Consider the following 18,282-nt stretch of genomic DNA (forward strand, 5'->3'; position numbering starts at 1 on the left):
TGGATGTATGTAAGTAGGTATGTTTTGTATCAATTAACAGTTACTGTGTAAACTACCTCAAAACTCAGTAGATTAAGAAAAGAAAATTTTGCTTGGTTCGTGATTCTGTGTCTTGGCTGGATGATTCTTCTGGTATGGACTTACTTGGATAAAGCCTGCTGGGTTTTCTCATGTGTTGTGATCAGCTGAAGAATCAGCTGGTAGATGGATGATCTAGAATGGCCTCATGTATAGTTCTAGCCATTAGCAGGCTGTCAGCCAAGGCATAAGGAGTGACTCAGCTGCATGTCTCTCATCCTTTAGCAGACTAGCCTGGACTTTTTCACATGTCAGTTTTAGGGTTTCAAAAACAAGAGTGCACAATGCACACACATTTTACAAGTCTCTTCTTACATTATGGTTGCTAATGATCCATTGGCCAAAACTAGACAACCCATAGTAAAAGGATGTTGAACCAGACTACCTTCAGATAAAGAGGGAAAAATTTATGACCATTTTTGAAATCAACCATAAGTATTTATTTTCTGTCTTATTACACTCTAACTTCCATGAAGGCATAAACTAAGTCTATCATGTTCATTTACTAAACCTCTGTTACTTCGTATGGTATTTGAAACATAGTGTGCATTAACAATATGAATGCCTATTTATCAATATCTCAACATATCCAAAACAGTCATCTGCTTCCCCAATAAACCATCAACATTTCCAAATTTCCATACTTTAATGAAATGAATATCAGTTTCCCAATTCTTTAGCTCAAAACTTTGCTGTCACTCCTAGGCAGCCCCATTATCTCTTCTCTCTTGCCTTATCAGATCCAGTTCCTTGTTTATTTTATTTATTCAGTTACTCTCAACTGTACCTCTCTCAGTTTCACATTAGTTTTATTTTCTCATCATTATAGCATTCTAGGTCAGATGATCTCTTGACTAGATAAGTTCTAGTTTGAATTTCTTCTACTAGATCTCCTTCCATTGTTCACCTGCCCTCCCACCAAAGCCCCAGGTTAATCTTTCAAATGCATATTACTGATTATGCCACTTCTCTGTTCAATGATCTTCAATACTTCCCTATTCTTTAACAACATGTCAGCTGCACACTGAAAGTTCAGGCTTCCATGGAGTTAACCAACTTTTACAGCCTTTACTCTCGAGATTTCATGCATCTGATATTCCTGCTACATGGACTACAACTCTTTCCCTCAACATCCATATTGTTTTTCTTTTTCTTTGCTCTTTATCCACTAGCAAGTCAAACTTAAAGTTTTTTTTTTTTTAAATACTACACTCTGAGCTTCTTACTGGTCAAACTCCAACTCACTGAACACTTCTTTCAAAAAATTTGTCTTAAGCACCACAATCCCCAATAAAGAAAATTCTGATTTTGCTATTGAAACTTCATAACACTTTTTATCTGTTTTATGTTTTGTTTTAAAATCGCCTCTTCACTCTTCTATCTGTCCCTTGAGGGTCTAACCTACTTCACTGCTGAGACTGTATGTTATTAGTGTATCCATAACATAAAAAACAATGTCATATGCATAGCTTGTATACCATAAATACTTGACAAACTAATGTCAAAAGAGGAATTGAAAACCTCATATTGTCTTCACCTTACTAAACAGTAGGAGACAATGTAGATTAATGAAATGGACTGAAATTACCATCTCATGCCACTTGAACTTGCCTTCCAACTTCCTCCCTGCTACATCTATTTCCAAAGGATAAAAAGTAAATCAGACATCCAACAAATGCAAATTAAATCAATGTTAAGGGAAGTTTTGTTAATGTAAGAGGATACCGTATAACTACATTTCACTGTTAGAATTTATATATTTTATAGCCAGAATGAGGATGAGGGAATCTTAATGATATATATATCACTGAGAACTCAGAACTAAGGAAATTATATTAAAAGGTATGTTTAGCATCAATTAAATACGGTGACATTTGCTCTTATGTAGTTATATAAAATAAAAATTTTTCTAAATAATACTAAATTAAGTAGCATAATCATTATTGTTTATAAGCCATATTTTCAGTGAAACTATTCCATTCCTTCATGACGCTACATTTGCTCACCTCAGCTGAAATAACTTGGAGTCAGTGTTTTACTTTAAATGTACAATATTAATTTTCAGAGTTTTCTTGTACTACCAATAGGCTGATGTTTTATCATTCAGCAGCACTCAAAGTTGCTCTAAGGAATTCTTTCCCAAAGCATGTATGCTTTTGGGTGTTTCATTGGAATTAAGAAAGAAATCTGGAAACAAAAATTTCCTTACTCAAATAGATTAGGAAAAACTGTGTTCAAGTTATTTTACTACAAATTTTACAATGCTCTAGTTTGTTGGTTTATTTAATAAATATTAAAGAAAAGGAAATACTTATAGTAGTTCTCAGAATTCTATGATGATGAAACAATTATATTTTTCTTCTTTGTATGCAGTCATGGATCTCCTGACATACTGAGGAACACGTCTTGGAAAATAAGTATCAATACTACTGACTATGTTATATGTTTCCATGTGCTGTGTTTGCCAGTGTGATTTCTTTTTACTAATTATATTGGACATTTGTTATTCTGTGGCTTCTTTCATTCATTCCTCTGGCTCCTCTGGTAGCAGACCCTCAATATACTTTCAAGGAATTCTCTCATTTAGCACAGAATTTATGGGAATGGTGACTCCATGCTATACCCAAATACTGGATGTAATGACCCAATCTGGGCTACTGGTACTTCCTCTTCTAAAATTTTGAATCTTTAGTGGAGAGACAGAAAAATAAAGAGCTAACTCATTCCAGTAAATGGCTGACAATACTGTTAAGTGTGGCAGGTAGAATAAACACCCCTCCTGCTCCCCCAAAACAAAAGATATTCATGTCCTAATCTTCAGAACCTGTGAAAGGTTAACCAGGTGGACCCAATGTAATCACAAGTGTCTTTAAAGGTGGCAGAGGAAGGATGAAGAGGGAAGATCTGGGGAGTGAGACTGTGGAAATAAATCTGATGTTGCTAGCTATGAAGATGGAGGAAGAGGCCTAAGTTAAGGAATATATGTAGCCTCTTAAAGTTGAAAATGTAAGGGAAAGAATTCTCCTCCCAAGCCTTGGAAGGGAATGGAACCCTGCTGACCTATGGATTTTAGCTCAGTGAGACCCATTTCAGAATCCCAAAATCACAGAACTGTAAGATAATACATTAGTGTTTTATTAAGCCAATGTGTTTGTAGTAATTTGTTACAGCAGCCAGCCATAGAGAACCAATACAATAAACCTGCCTTGATCCCTGAAATCAACATGGGTCTTATCCATTAAATTGTTCTTCAACTTTCTCTTACATTGTATAATTTCTCCTAAAACATTCCGATAAATTCTATTTTTGTTAAATTTATGCAGTCAATTTCTGAGGCTTTGTAAACAAAGCGTAAAACTTAAGACGTTTATCAATATATTTTGGTCATCTTTTGTCCTTATTGGATTATAAAATCTTCATAGAAAATATCTTCATTTATTCCATATATAAATGGAATCTAATGCAGTCTTATGAATGCTTTGTCAGTAAATAGATGTATGCTGGTCCTGATTAACTGGATTTATTGAAAAAATTACAAAAAATAATTCACAGGAAACGTATTATGGATATTTTATTAGAAAAAAAGGAATGATGTAAAATTAGTTGTAAAGCACAAAATTTCCTCTAAAGTCTTGTTTAAATTTGTATGTCAACTGTGTGTGTTGTGTGTGTGTTTTCTAGATGCTTCACAGAAAAATTATTTGTAATTAGTGTTCTGTGATTTAACTATATTGTGCCTAGGTATGGATTTATTATATTTACCCTTATTGGAATTATAATTAAGAATTCTTTTTTATTGATTTGCTTAGGTGGCTAGGTCTAAGAATTAGTGTTGCTCAACAACTCTGGAAATTTCTTGTCTAATAGATCTTTCAATATTGTTTCTTCATTGTTTTTATTTTTCAGAACTCTGATTTAATGTACATTTTTTAAATTCTTTTGAACATGCATGTGTCTTCAGCTCCTATCATGTTTTGTATCTTGTTTTCTTTCCATCCTGAAATCTGTTACATTCTTTAAATCTAAAAACCATTTCATTAATCCTTTTACTCTAATTAATACTTTTTCTGTTTCTAATCTGCTGCTTACTTATCATTTGATAATTTCAACAATTACATATACATATATATGTAAATGCACATGTGGATATATATTTATATTTCCACTTTAAGACTTTATAATCAAATTTCTTTTCTTTTTTATTTTTAAATATGCATATTTATTTCTTATTTAGATATTCACACATTTCTTATTTTTATAAATATATTCAACTTATTGCTTAATAGCCATGCTTGATAAGTAAAATATAAGCATTTTAATATCAGATTTTGATATCAAGTTTGTTTTATTAACTGTAAATCATTTGCTTCATTTCCTTAGCTGATTTGTGATTTTTGACTATGAGGTTATATTCTTTAGAGAATCTGTAGAAATATGGTGAGCATATGTTAAAGTAGAGTTACTCTGGAAAGGATTTTTTGCTATCATTTGACTGTCTGGAGGCAATACAAATCTAGGATCATTTTAAATTAAATTATTTGGTTAAGATTTTTCAAAAGAAACAGGTTGTTTGAATTTAGATTACAGACCTGCATGAGAGCCAGATGGTAAAAAAAGAGAGAAAAGGGATTTTAAAAAACTATCCTTTATTTTTAGGCAAATTTACATATACTTCTAAATATATATGTTTTTACATTCCCTAATAATATTCAAAAGGGAGAATGACATTTTTTGAAAATTTTGATTTTTATCCTAGAAAAGTGAGTTCATTATAATATTACTTATTACAATATAGTATCACTTAATGTATTCCTGCAATAATTTATGGCGATTGTTCAGAACCAACAGGGACCAACTGAATAACAAAAAGAGGGCCGGAGAGATATGGTTAACAAAGAATAGATGTAATAAAATAAAAGGCACAGCTCAGTTATCACCATGTTTTCCTTGACCTTCTGACATTATAGGCACAGTATTGTTAGATTTCCAAATTTTATGGAGAAGCTAGAATTCTAGATTTTGAAATATTAGGAACACATTAGAAAATAAATAACAGAATTTCATAAGCAAAAATGGTGATATAAGGATCTCTGAAAATTTGACCCTCCTTAAACTATGGTCAATTAATCTATGACAAAGGAGCCAAGATTATACAATGGAGAAAAGACAGTCTCTTCAATAAATGGTGCTGGGAAAACTGGGCAGCTACATGTAAAAAAATGAAACAAGAACATTCTTTAATACCATACACAAAAATAAACTCAGAATGGATTAAAGACCTAAATGTAAGATGAGATACTATAAATCTCTTAGAGGAAAACATAGGCAGAACACTCTTTAAGATAAATCACGGCAATATCTTTTTCAATTCTCCCAGATTAATGGAAATAAAAACAAAATAAAGAAATGGGACCTAATTAAACTCAAAAGCTTTTGCACAACAAAGGAAACCACAAACAAAACAAAAAATCAACCCACAGAACTGTAGAAAATATTTGCAAAAGATGCGACTGACAAGGGATTAGTCCCCCAAATTTACAAAGAGCTCATATTGCTCAAAAACCAAAAACCAAACAATCCAATCAAAAAATGGGTGGAGGATTTATATAAACATTTCTCTAAAGAAGACATACAGATGGCCACGAGGCACATGAAAAGATGCTCAAGCATCGCTAATTATTAGAGAAACGCAAATCAAAACTACGATGCGATATCATCTCACACAAGTCAGAATGGCCATCATCAAAAATGTGCAAACAATAAATGATGGAGAGGGTGTGGAGAAAAGAACCATCCTACACTGTTGCTGGGAATGTGAATTGGAACAACCACTATGGAGAACAGTATAGAAGTTCTTTTAAAGAAAAACTAAGAATAGAGCTACCATATGGTCGAGCAATACCACTCCTGAGCATATATCCAGAGAAAAACATGGTTCAAAAGGATACATGCACCCCAATGTTCATTGCAGCACTGTTTACAGTAGCCAAGACAGGGAAGCAAACTAAATGTCCATTTACAGATGAATGGATAAAAAAAATGTGGTACATATATACAATGGAATACAAAACCATTAAAAAGAATAAAATAATGTCATTTGCAGCATCATGGATCGACTTGGATATTTTCATACTAAGTGAAGTAAGTCAGACAGAGAAAGACAAATATCATATAATACTGCTTATATGCAGAACCAAAAAAAAATGATACAAATGAACTTATTTACAAAATAGAAACAGACTCACAGAGAATGAATTTATGGTAACAGGAGGGAAAGGTGGTGGGGAGGGATAGATTGGGAGTTTGGGATTGATATGTACACACTGCTGTATTTAAAATAGATAACAAGGACCTGCTGTAAAAATAAAATAAATAAAAAAAACAATGAAAAAATCTGTCAAAACCTGTCAGAATTAACTTTTTCAAAACTATGAAAATTAGCCAAATGCTTGCAGCAACACTTATTTTAAAAACTGCTGAATGTTGATATGAACAGTGAGCTTTGTGGTATTTTAACTTGCTCTAGTTCTGTTCCCTTCTATCCAGCCCAGGAATAGACTTGTAAAATAACAAGTCAACTAAAAAGAAGTACCAAAAGGGAAAGCACAAACTCCAGCTTTTTCAAAACCTCATTCTGAAACAAAAATGAAATTATTATTTGTCCATTCCCTGGAAATACTCCACTTGAAAAGTCTGTCTTTTGAAACATGACTCAAACTCATGTAGTACTAAAGCTTCTTCTGAGTTCATTAAAAAAAAAAATAGGTAAGTATTTTAATGTTGCAGTTTCTGCAAGTGAAGGATAAAATTTGGGCCAAATAATAGACTGCTCAAAACAGCTTAAAAAGAGAAGCTGCAGAATAAGTTGTTACCCTAATAAAATAACATAGACTAGGTATCTTAAACAACATAAATTTTTGTTTTTTATCTCACAGTTCTAGAGGCTTGAAGTTTAAGATTCAGGTGCCAGCATGGTTGGTTTCTGTTGAGATTGCTCTTCCTGGCTTGCAGAAAGCCACTTTCTTACTATGTCCTTATATGGAAAATAGAGAGAGGGAGAGAGATCTTTATTTCTCTCTCTTATTTTTCTTAGAAGGCCACATTCCTACCAAATTAGGACACCACCCTTATGACCTAATTAACTTTACTTTCCAAAGAGCCCATCTCTGGATATAATCATATAGGGGGGTAGGGCTTCAACATGTGAATTTTGGAGGAACACAGTTTAGTCAATATAAGATATCATAGAGCCTTTGAAAAGCTCTGATGTATTGCTGGGGTCTAGAAAGCCATACACATTTGTGGACCTGTGTAGATGCCTAGGAAACATTGGGGAGGCCCTAATATCTCACATACAAATGATCTTGAAACTCTGCATAAGCAGAAATTAAAGACCAAGACAGAGTGATAAAAGCATGCCATGGCATGCACACAGACATCTCAATAAAATGGAGAGATTTATGAATTTCAGAAATTTAAGGAAATCTCTAACCACCAAGATAACCAAGCAGAAACCTCAGTGACCACAAATGACAAGGAATACATAGTTTACAGAATCAGTCCTGAAAAGTTAGAAAAGATAGCAACTACAATAAGCAGTGATGAAAACAAACCTTGGAGATAGAAGAAAATAAATAGAAACTCTCTCTGAGGAAGTCATGTTGAAATTGTTAGGCAAAGACTTTAATAAGCTATTTAAAATATTGTTAATGGGCTTCCCTGGTGGTACAGTGGTTGGGAGTCCGCCTGCTGATGCAGGGGACACAGGTTCGTGCCCTGGTCGGGAAGATCCCACATGCCACGGAGTGGCTGGGCCTGGGAGTCATGGCTGCTGAGCCTGCACCTCCGGACCTATGCTCCACAGCAGGAGAGGACACAACAGTGAGAGGCCCGTGTACCGGAAAAAAAAAATACATAAAATAAAATATGGTTAATGAGCTAAAGGAAACCATGTCTGAAGAACTAAAAGAAAGTATCAAAAATACTACAATTATAATGAAAAATGCAGTATGGTGATCAACAAGCAATAGACAAGAAGACAGGTCAATGGACAACAGAGAATATCAATAAAGTCAAATGTTGTTTCTTTGTAAAGATCAACAAAACTGTCCAACTATATCTAGACTGATCAAGAAAAAAATACAAAATTTTTAAATTACTAAAATAAAAAAATATAAGAGGGGGTGTTACTACCCAATGTACAAATTTTAAAAAAAAGAATTTAGGTGAACAATGAACAGTAATATGCCAACAAATTAGATAACCTTATTAAAATGGGCAAATTCCTAGAAAGACACAAACTACCAAAACTGACACAAGAAGAAATAGAAAATCTGAATAGGCTCCTAACAAGTAAAGAGCTTGCATTTACAAAAATTAAAAACTGAAAAAAAAAAATTCCCCCAAAATGTTCAAGTAGAAATGGCTTTGTTTCTGAATTCTATTAAATATTTAAAGAAGAATTTGCATCAATTCTTCACAAACTCTTAAAAAATAGAAGACGAGAGAATTCCTTACTCATCTTATGAGGCCAATGTTACCATGATATCAAAACCTGGCAAAGACATTAGAAGAAAAGAAGCTACAACATAATATCACTTATGCATATAGATGCAAACCTTTTTGACAAAGTACTAGCAGATTGAATCCAACTGCATATTAAAAGGATTATATAGCATACCCAAATGGGATTTATTCCAGAAATATAAGGTTGGTATAATATATAAAAATTAATCAATGTAATAAACTATATAAATAAAATAAAGAACAAAAACAATTGAAGAAACTTAACCATCTCAATAGATGCAGAAAACTCATTTGACAAGACCAACATCCTTTCATCATAAAAACAGTCAGCAAACTAGGAATAGAAGTTTAGTTCTTCTACACAGTCAAATGCACCAATGATAAATCCACAGCTGACATTACACTTAATGATGAAAGAGTAAAAACTTTCTCCCTAAGATCAAGAACAACACAAGGATGTCTGCTCTTGTTATTTCTATTGAACATTGTATTGGTGGTTGTAGCCAAGGCAATTAGGGAAGAAAATGAAATAAAAGGCCTCTAGATGGAAAAGGAAGAAATAAATGATCTCTTTTCACAGATGTCATAATCTTATAGAGAAAATGCTAAGAAACACACACACACACACACATACAAACACACACACATACCATACAGTTAGAGACAATAATTGAAGACAGCCAGATTCCAGGCTATAAGATCAGTATACAAAGATGCACGGTATTTTATACACTCACAATGAACAACTGAAAGTGGAATCAAGAAAACAGCTTGAATAAAAATATTATCAAAAATAAAATACGTAGGAATGAATTTATCTGAAGTGCAAGATGTATGCAATGATATATACAGAAATTTGTGAAAATAAATTAAAGCAAACATAAATAAATAGAATGACATCTGTGTTCATGGATTGGAAGACTTAATGCAGTTAAGATGGAAATACTCTCCAAATTGATGTATAGATTCAACATAATCCCTATCAAAATGCCAATGAGGGATTTCCCTGGTGGCACAGACATTAAGAATCCGCCTGCCAAGGCAGGGGACACGGGTTCGAGCCCTGGTCTGGGAAGATTCCAAATGCTGTGGAGCAACTAAGCCCATGCACCACAACTACTGAGCTTGCTTTCTAGAGCCACAACTACTGAGCCTGCATGTCACAACTACTGAAGCCCAGGTGCCTAGAGCCCATGATCCACAACAAGAGAAGCCACCTCACTGCAACAAAGAGTAGCCCCCACTCACCACAACTAGAGAAAAGCCAATGCACAGCAACAAAGACCCAATGCAGCCAATAAGTAAATAACTTTATTTTAAAAAATGCCAATGACTTCTTTTTAAATAGACATGCTTATTCTAAAATTCATATGGATTAGTAAGTTTGCCAGAATAGCCAAAACAATCTTCAAAAAAAAGAATAGAGAGAACTCAGAATACTTAAAAATTTACCACATAGCCTTGATAATTAAGACATGTGGTATTAGCATAAGTATGGGCACACAGAACAATAGAATTGAATTAGGGATGTAGAAATAAATACATATTTATTGACATTTCATTTAAGAAAAGAGTGCTGAGAACATTCAATGCAGGGAAGGAAAGCCTTTTCAACAAAAGGTGCTAGAATCATTAGAAATCCACATACAAAAGAATGAATTTGGATCCCTATTTCATGCAGAATGTACAAATTAAGTTAAAGTAAAATAGTTTTAAAAAAACTATAAAACTCATAGGAGAAAATATAGGTGTAAATCTTCGTGACTTTGAAATAGTCAGTGGTTTCTTAGATGTGACAGCAAAAGTACAAGCAAATATAGGAAAAATAGACAAATTGAACTTATCAAAGTCAAAAACTTTTATATATCAAAGGGCAGTATCAGGAAAGTGAAATGACAAACTATAGAATACAAAAATGTATATATAAATCATATATTTGATAAGAAATTAATGTCTGGGATGCGTAAGAATATTTAGATAAAATAAAATATTTAGATAAAATAATCTAATTTAAAAATTGACAAAGTATTTTAAAAGATATTTCATCTATATCTATAACTGTATCTATATGTGTATCTATATATGGATGGTCAATAGGCACATGAAACAATGTTTGAAGTCATTAACCATTAGTGAAATGCAAATCAAAATCACACTGAGATACCACTTCACATTTACTAAAATAGCTATAATCAATAAACAGAAGATAATAAGTGTTGGTGAGGATGTGGAGAAATTGAAACACTTATATATTGCTGGTAGGAATGTAAAAAGATGCAACCTTTGTTGAAAACCATTTGGTAGTTCCTCAAATAGTTAAAAATAGAGTTACCACACAGTTGTCATTCTCTAAGTCACCATAAGTAGAACATCATGGTAGATTTTAATGGGAGTAAAGCAATCAAAAGGCATGAATATTGTCCTTCAGCTAAGTGCAAGAAAGTTTGTAGGAGAAACTTTCTAGGTAACAAAGTGATATGATCTGGCTTTAATAATGCTATAATAGAAGCACAACATTCTAGAAGTGTACCTTTCCATGTTACAGTGGATTACAATTACTGGGAGGTCTGTTTACTAACTCACTTGTAATGAAATTGTTTTTGAGCAACTATTTTTTGTTTTCAAATTGGAACAACCATATGAATTGTATAAATACTCTATCTTAATAAGTACATCTATATTATATATATATATATATATATATATATATATATATTCTATTATTCATTTGGCAGAAGTTGCATTTAAGACACAGAAATGTCAAGACACAATCTTAATTTGCCAGATCTGATAAACAGTGGAACCATAATTTTAACTCAATTTTTAGAAATCCAAAATGTCTAGAATTCCAAAATTATGGTGCCACACACAATATTGAGATGTGATTCTTGAAATCTGTTGCGTGATAACCATTTTACTTTGTATTTTCTCTTAAAAAATATTATGTCCAGATTCATGGAAACTGGGTTATATCTTCAAATTCTGGGTGCCTCGAATTTTTTTTTTAAATAGAAAGTAAATAAATGCCTTTCTAGACTCATTTTGAAGATCTAATAAGTAAACTCTTTGTGAAACACAAAGTATATTGGTGTGATTTTTCTTTGTCTTTATCATCAAGGATACCACTGAGACCACAGGCTGAAGTCCTCAGACTAAAGATCAAGCAGTAAATTTTAGGCCCTAAGCATCCTGTAAAAAAAAAAAAAAAAAAATTCCATCTCTGTATGAATCATTATCAAGCAGTCTTTTTCACACACTTGAAGTAGTATCACATTTTTTAAAATGTTATGTCATGTAAAATAGATAGATAATGGGAAGCAGCCACATAGCACAGGGAGATCAGCTCGGTGCTTTGTGACCACCTAGAGGGGTGGGATAAGGAGGGTGGGAGGGAGGGAGACGCAAGAGGGAAGAGATATGGGAACATATGTGTATGTATAACTGATTCACTTTGTTATAAAGCAGAAACTAACACACCACTCTAAAGCAATTATACTCCAATTAAGATGTTAAAAATAAATAAATAAAATGTTATGCCAACTGGTGTTTGAGCATGTGATCGCACAAAGCCAGCTTAGTCGCTGGATATTTTTGCTCCCTGAAATGGCCTTTCTAATCTTTAGAGCAGAACTTTTGCCTCTGTCTGTGTTTAATAATATATTAAGCATTAAATGTACAAGTATAGCATAAACACATCAGTATTTTTTTTCAATACATGGCTTTTCTTGTATCTTTAAAATATTACAAATAAGTCTGAGGCAGTATCTGCCATCTTGCTCTTTCTGTAGCTGGAAAACTTAGAGTTTATTTATAACCCTGATGAACTGTTCCGTTTTCAGAAATGTAGATACCATTCAAAATTTATCTGATATCTTTGCTTTTAACTCTTGGAGTTTGCTGTGTCAAAGCAGTTAAAATTGATAGAAGTTCAGCGTTGTTTCCTTCAAGAATTAACTCATCTTAAAAAAAATCAATTCATCTTTTTAGTCATGAGATACTGAACAAGCAACTCCGGGCTTCATCCAAGTCCAGTAGATGTATTCTTTGCCAAAGAAATTTTGGATTTCATCAAGATACCCATTCTCCTGAAGAACAACATTGATGGTGAAATTGACATGCACAGACCTCATCTTAGAATAGACCAACACCCTTGGTCATGTTCTGTACATGACTACAGATAGTGCAGATGGAAACGAGTTGCTTTCTATTTCCCCACCCTTTGTAGCCTGGAGCCTCTTTTTCTTTCCAAGGAGATTGAGTTCTACATTGATGTGATTGAAGTCCTTCCACAGGGTGCCTCTGGAACTGTGCATCCTTTCAGAGTGATGTTGACATCATCTGGAATGTGGACAGTCTTAATCCTGAGAACAGTCTTCATTCTTGCAAAAGAAGCAACAAAGAATCCCATTCATATTTTTTAACTGCCCTGAATTCCATATTCTTAAGTACTTATACTCATTTCCTTGTCAAAGAAATATTATTTTGCCATGTGTATCTTTCCGCACAGAAATTATTTTGTTACCTAATTTTTAATTGGTAGTATCTCAATAGCTACTTTCAAATACTTTCAAACTCTCTTAATCCTAGACTTGTAAGAGTTTCTTACAAGTTGTTATAAATAGAAAAATATATACAGCTGGAATTTAAATCTGAAGCTATCATAGCCCTATGGGTAGAGGCACAGTTAAAAGTGAGTGGCGGGCCTCCCTGGTGGCGCAGTGGTTGAGAGTCCACCTGCCGATGCAGGGGATACGGGTTCGTGCCCCGGTCTGGGAGGATCCCATATGCTGCGGAGCGGCTGGGCCCGTGAGCCATGGCCGCTGAGCCTGCGCATCCGGAGCCTGTGCTCCGCAATGGGAGAGGCCACAACAGTGAGAGGCCCGCGTACGGAAAAAAAAAAAAAAAAAAAAAAAAAGTGAGTGGCATGAAAAGTAACTTAAGTAGCATCATGAACCGTTCAAATTTAATAGGGGACAGGTTCAAGAAGGATTCTTTTTTTTCCCCTTAAATCATGCTCAATACATTAGGTGTTCTTCACTAAAATATCAATTAAATGCATAGACTGAGTACTGTGGGGCTGCCCAGATCAATTGCATGTAGGTCAATCACTGAGCAACCATCAATAAAGCAATGAAAGTTGAAATATATTCTGCTTACAATTTCTTGTTTCCAGTATGCTAGGAAGTAACTGTAATAGCTATTCCCTTTAGCTCTGTCACTTGGAAGACTGACAGAGGAACAGTGCTTCAGGAGGAAATGTTCTCCTCATTGGATAAATTGATGAGTGGGTATTTGAAAATTAAGGCTGTAAATTGAGGAAACCTGATCAATCCTGTACCAATGATATACACTAATATTCAAAAGTCATGATGTTGGCCTCTCCAAAGAATGTTAAAAAGTTTGCAGCTGGTCACTCAGATTGAAAAGGTTTCATGAAAGGAGGTTACTATTCCCCAAATTCTTCATCTTAATTCAAACCAAAGTATACAATTATTTGGTATCAGTATTTAAAATGGTCATAATGATTGTAGCAGGCATTGGAATGCCACAAGGATTTCCCACCTTCTGGTACCCAGGAATTTGTGAAATCTTTTCTTGATTACAAGGTGGCACCAGTGAGTTGATTCTAACCAATAGATTATGGCAAAGGCAAAAGAATGTCACACTTTTGATTAGGTTATTTTATACAGCAAAGGTGATGGGAAATCAACCCCATGATTATTTTATGAAGCAAACATACATGTTGTAAACTTCCTATTGAAAGGGTCACATGGCAAGGAATGGAGGGTAGCATAGAGGACCTGGCAGTTAGCAAAAATGTGGAGACCTCAGTCCAATAATTGCAAGAGGTTGGATTTTGCCAGCAGCCTGAGAGAACTACAAAGCCATTCTCAATTTGAACATCTAGATGAGCACATAGCCCAGCTAACACCTTGATTGCACCTTTGTGAGACCCTGAGCAGAGGAGCCAGATAAATTGTGCTTGCACCTCGACCCATGGAAAATATGAAAAGATAAATGTGTGTTGTTTTAGCCTCTAAGTTTGTTATATATTATTATTATTATTATTATATTTTTATTATTTATGACATTGAACACACAATAACAAAGGAATAATTTCCACTTATATTGTTGATGACAAATATTTCTGATAAAATAGTGCTGTAACATCATTAACAAGTATTTATGAATGGTAAATTTGCTCTATGAAATTTCTCCTTAAGATGAGTTACTTATTTAACTGAGAGGGCATTCATTGCATAGTGCTTAAGAACATGAATTCTACATTCCTGGGATCAAATCTCAGTTCTCTACTTTCTAGCTGTGTTATCTTGAACAATTCATGCAAGCTCTCTGAGCTTCAGTTATCTCATCTAAAAAAAAAAGGATAATAATTGCATATATCTCACAGGCTTGCTATGAAGACTGAATGAGTAAAAATCATGCCATTTATATTTGTTAAATTATTGAAATAAATATTTTGGTTTTATCCAGTATAACTATACTATAAAGTGTGTTATTTCTGTCAAAATAATTAATCTTCAAAAGTGAAATAAATAACTCTACCCATTGTACCTAGAATTAATGTTAAGAATAGTACAGGCTATGAAACAAGTGAACAAAAAAATTGTAGATGCCCAAAATTGAAAGAAAATGAATTCAATGACAGAGCAAAAAGAACATTGAGAAATAGTCACAGATTCATAGCAGATAATCTCAACAGGTTACAGAAGTCAGAGAAAGAGAGAGCATGTAGAACTTGCCTTCAGAGAAAATTTGTTACATCTAGGTGAAACAAAGTTCTAAAAATAAAAGTTTTGGTTAAAAACAGCAGTAAATAATGGAAACTTTATTTAATAAGGATATGTAAACAGTAACGAGAAGAACTAGTAAAGAAATCATTATGCTAACTGTAAATTTTAAGAGAGGCTAAAGTCATTAAAACACACTAAAGAAAGAATGACAAAGAGTGGCTCACCCAGGAACATATTTCACAAAGGTAGAACAGAGACCATACTCACTTGTTCCTTGCTGGAAAATTACTATTAACTTCTATATGATGTCACATCAGCAGTGTAAACTAAGTTTACCAATATTTTTTGTTTCTAGTTTTTATATAAATAGCGAATCTGTATATGAGTCCATCCAATATATAATCTGATTCCAGCAAATATGTTTTATTAGATTCTCAGTTAACTGATGCAATTTATCCTTTAAATCATGTTGTTCAATGGATTAACCCATGGTTAATTTTCCTCAGACTTCTCTCTCAGACATAAACATTTTTATTCAAGGTCCTTGTAGCTGAAGTGGGCAATGTATTCAAAACAGGTCATGTGCCTTTGCTTTAAATGGACCTTGAGTTTAGTTACTTTTTCAATGATTACTTTTGATTTAATGACCTTTTCAATGATTACATTCAATAGGTAAAATGATTGAAAAATTAGGATCCTTTGAATCAAATTCTCTTTCTTTTTCTTTTGAGTACAGAGATAAATTTAGTTTTCTATTATTAAGATAAAACAGTTACAAAATAATCAACTTTTTATGAATAAAATCTTCTGGTGAAAAATAAAAGTTAACTTAATCCATTTGATATTAATGAGGGGCAAAGTCAGATGATGAGCAGGAAGGGGGGTACTTACTGTGATCCTAAAGAAGCTTCAGATTTTGAAAATTTTCAAGTCTATATTGCTGTAATAAATCACAAAAATATAACTAACAAATCTCAGTAAACATGACCTTTTTTAAAGGATTTGCAAATATCACTGTATTTTTCCCTGTCACTCTTCTCTAATTTAGAAAGGTAAATAGAATATGAAATATTGTTTTGGTGTTGAATCAAGTAGTCATTAGTATTTAAAGTCCTAAGAATTTTTCCCCTTAAATACCCAAAACTCTCCAATAATTTTAGATATCTATCAATTAAATACTTCCTAATGTAGTAACATTATTTTTTTAATTTGTATAATGAAATATTTATTTTGAATGTTTAATGTGTCTATATATAAAACATGATATATTCTATTGTCTTAATTATCTATGTGAGACATCAGAAACAAATTTATTATTATTTTGTTTTTTGGTATGTGGGTCTCTCACTGTTGTGGCCTCTCCTGTTGCAGAGCACAGGCTCTGGACATGCAGGCTCAGTGGCCATGGCTCATAGGTCCAGCTGCTCTGCGGCATGTGGGATCTTCCTGGACCGGGGCATGAACCCATGTCCGCTGCAATGTCAGGCGGACTCCCAACCACTGAGCCACCAGAGAAGCCCAGAAACAATTTTGTGAAGTACAGAATGAAAAGCAAAATTGTATATATATATATATATATATATATATATATATATATATATATATATATGCATATGTAGGTTTAAATGTTTCTGTTCATACTTATCTTTTCTGTTATTTATATTTACCCTGCCATACAAATGTATCTCAATTGATGCTATTATTCCAATCTGAAATGGGGGCAATTCATGTAATATATGCCATTATGACACAATACTAAATAATAGACACAAAAAATAAATTTCCAGATAAGTGTTTCTCATAACATTATAGATACAGATGCATAGATAGATAGATGATAGATTTATACCTAGATAGATAGTGGTAGACAGATGGATAGCTATCCATTGGTAGTAAACTATTCTAGTGTTCTGTAAGTAGTCACATAATTAAATAAATAATATAACTCTAAAAATAATTCCAAAGAGAAGTGATAAAATATTTTGCAAAAAAAAAAGTGTTATCAGTGAGATAAATGTGTAAACAGAGGAGGAAATAGTTAGATTCAACAAACTATTGCTCATTTGTTAAGCATTTATTATATGTCAATATTTCTTTTAGGGAATTGTATTAGGTATTGATGATTTTACTACTGTATATTTAGAAGCATAATTTTGTACTTGTTTTTTAAATTTAGTCCCATTAATTTATAGACATACTGAATAACAGGTAGATTAAAAATGCTAAACCTAGTTAATTCCTTACTTTATTTATACCAGAAATCCTATCAAGTGATGACATTGTGCTATTCAATGCATGAGAGAAATGTTTCTTATCCCATGGAGCTTGAAATCTAACAGGTAATATTCTTCTAAATTTTAAATCATGTATTCATTTATTTATTCATTTAAAAAATACTTATAAATAATTGAGGGAGAGAAACTTTTAATTCTGATATATTTTAAAGGACATGGAAATATTTTCAACATGGTCACTTATGACCAATCCTCACACTTGAAATAGGAAATGTGGGCAATCGTGGTGATATACACATATAGATGGATGGATAGATATAAGGATGTTAAGATATTTCTTTTTACTATTCTTGGAGGTCTGTATTTTCTGATATACATTTATGGCATTGTATGCACAATTAAATGATGCTTCAATAACAGTAAAAGGGGATGTTAATTGAGGAAGACAGTATCAGGTTGTTGCTCATCTATTTAAATGAGGACGAGGTAGAAGGTAATGTTTAATCTTTGTGTGTTGTTCTATTTACTATGAAAATTTTATTATGACTTCACTGGGAAAAATGAGATAGAAAATACATGTCAAATTGTGCATATTAAATTTGAGAGGACAAAAGGTGATTTGCTTGAGGTGTGACATTAACATAAGTCCCAGGCCATGGGCTGATGGCCCCTGTACCAGATCAAGAATA

General features: G+C 33.1%; 1 pseudogene across 1 annotated transcript; it reads right to left on the reverse strand.

Moving 5' to 3' along the window:
• Positions 1–12,408: 12,408 nt before the first annotated feature.
• LOC309802943 (large ribosomal subunit protein uL6-like) lies at positions 12,409–12,982 on the reverse strand (annotated as a pseudogene). Its single transcript has one exon. The product of its transcript is annotated as a large ribosomal subunit protein uL6-like (transcript).
• Between the last annotated feature and the right edge of the window lie 5,300 nt (positions 12,983–18,282).

The sequence above is a fragment of the Mesoplodon mirus genome (genome assembly GCF_964341445.2).
Source record: "Mesoplodon mirus genome assembly, chromosome: 4".
Classification (NCBI taxonomy): domain Eukaryota; kingdom Metazoa; phylum Chordata; class Mammalia; order Artiodactyla; family Ziphiidae; genus Mesoplodon; species Mesoplodon mirus.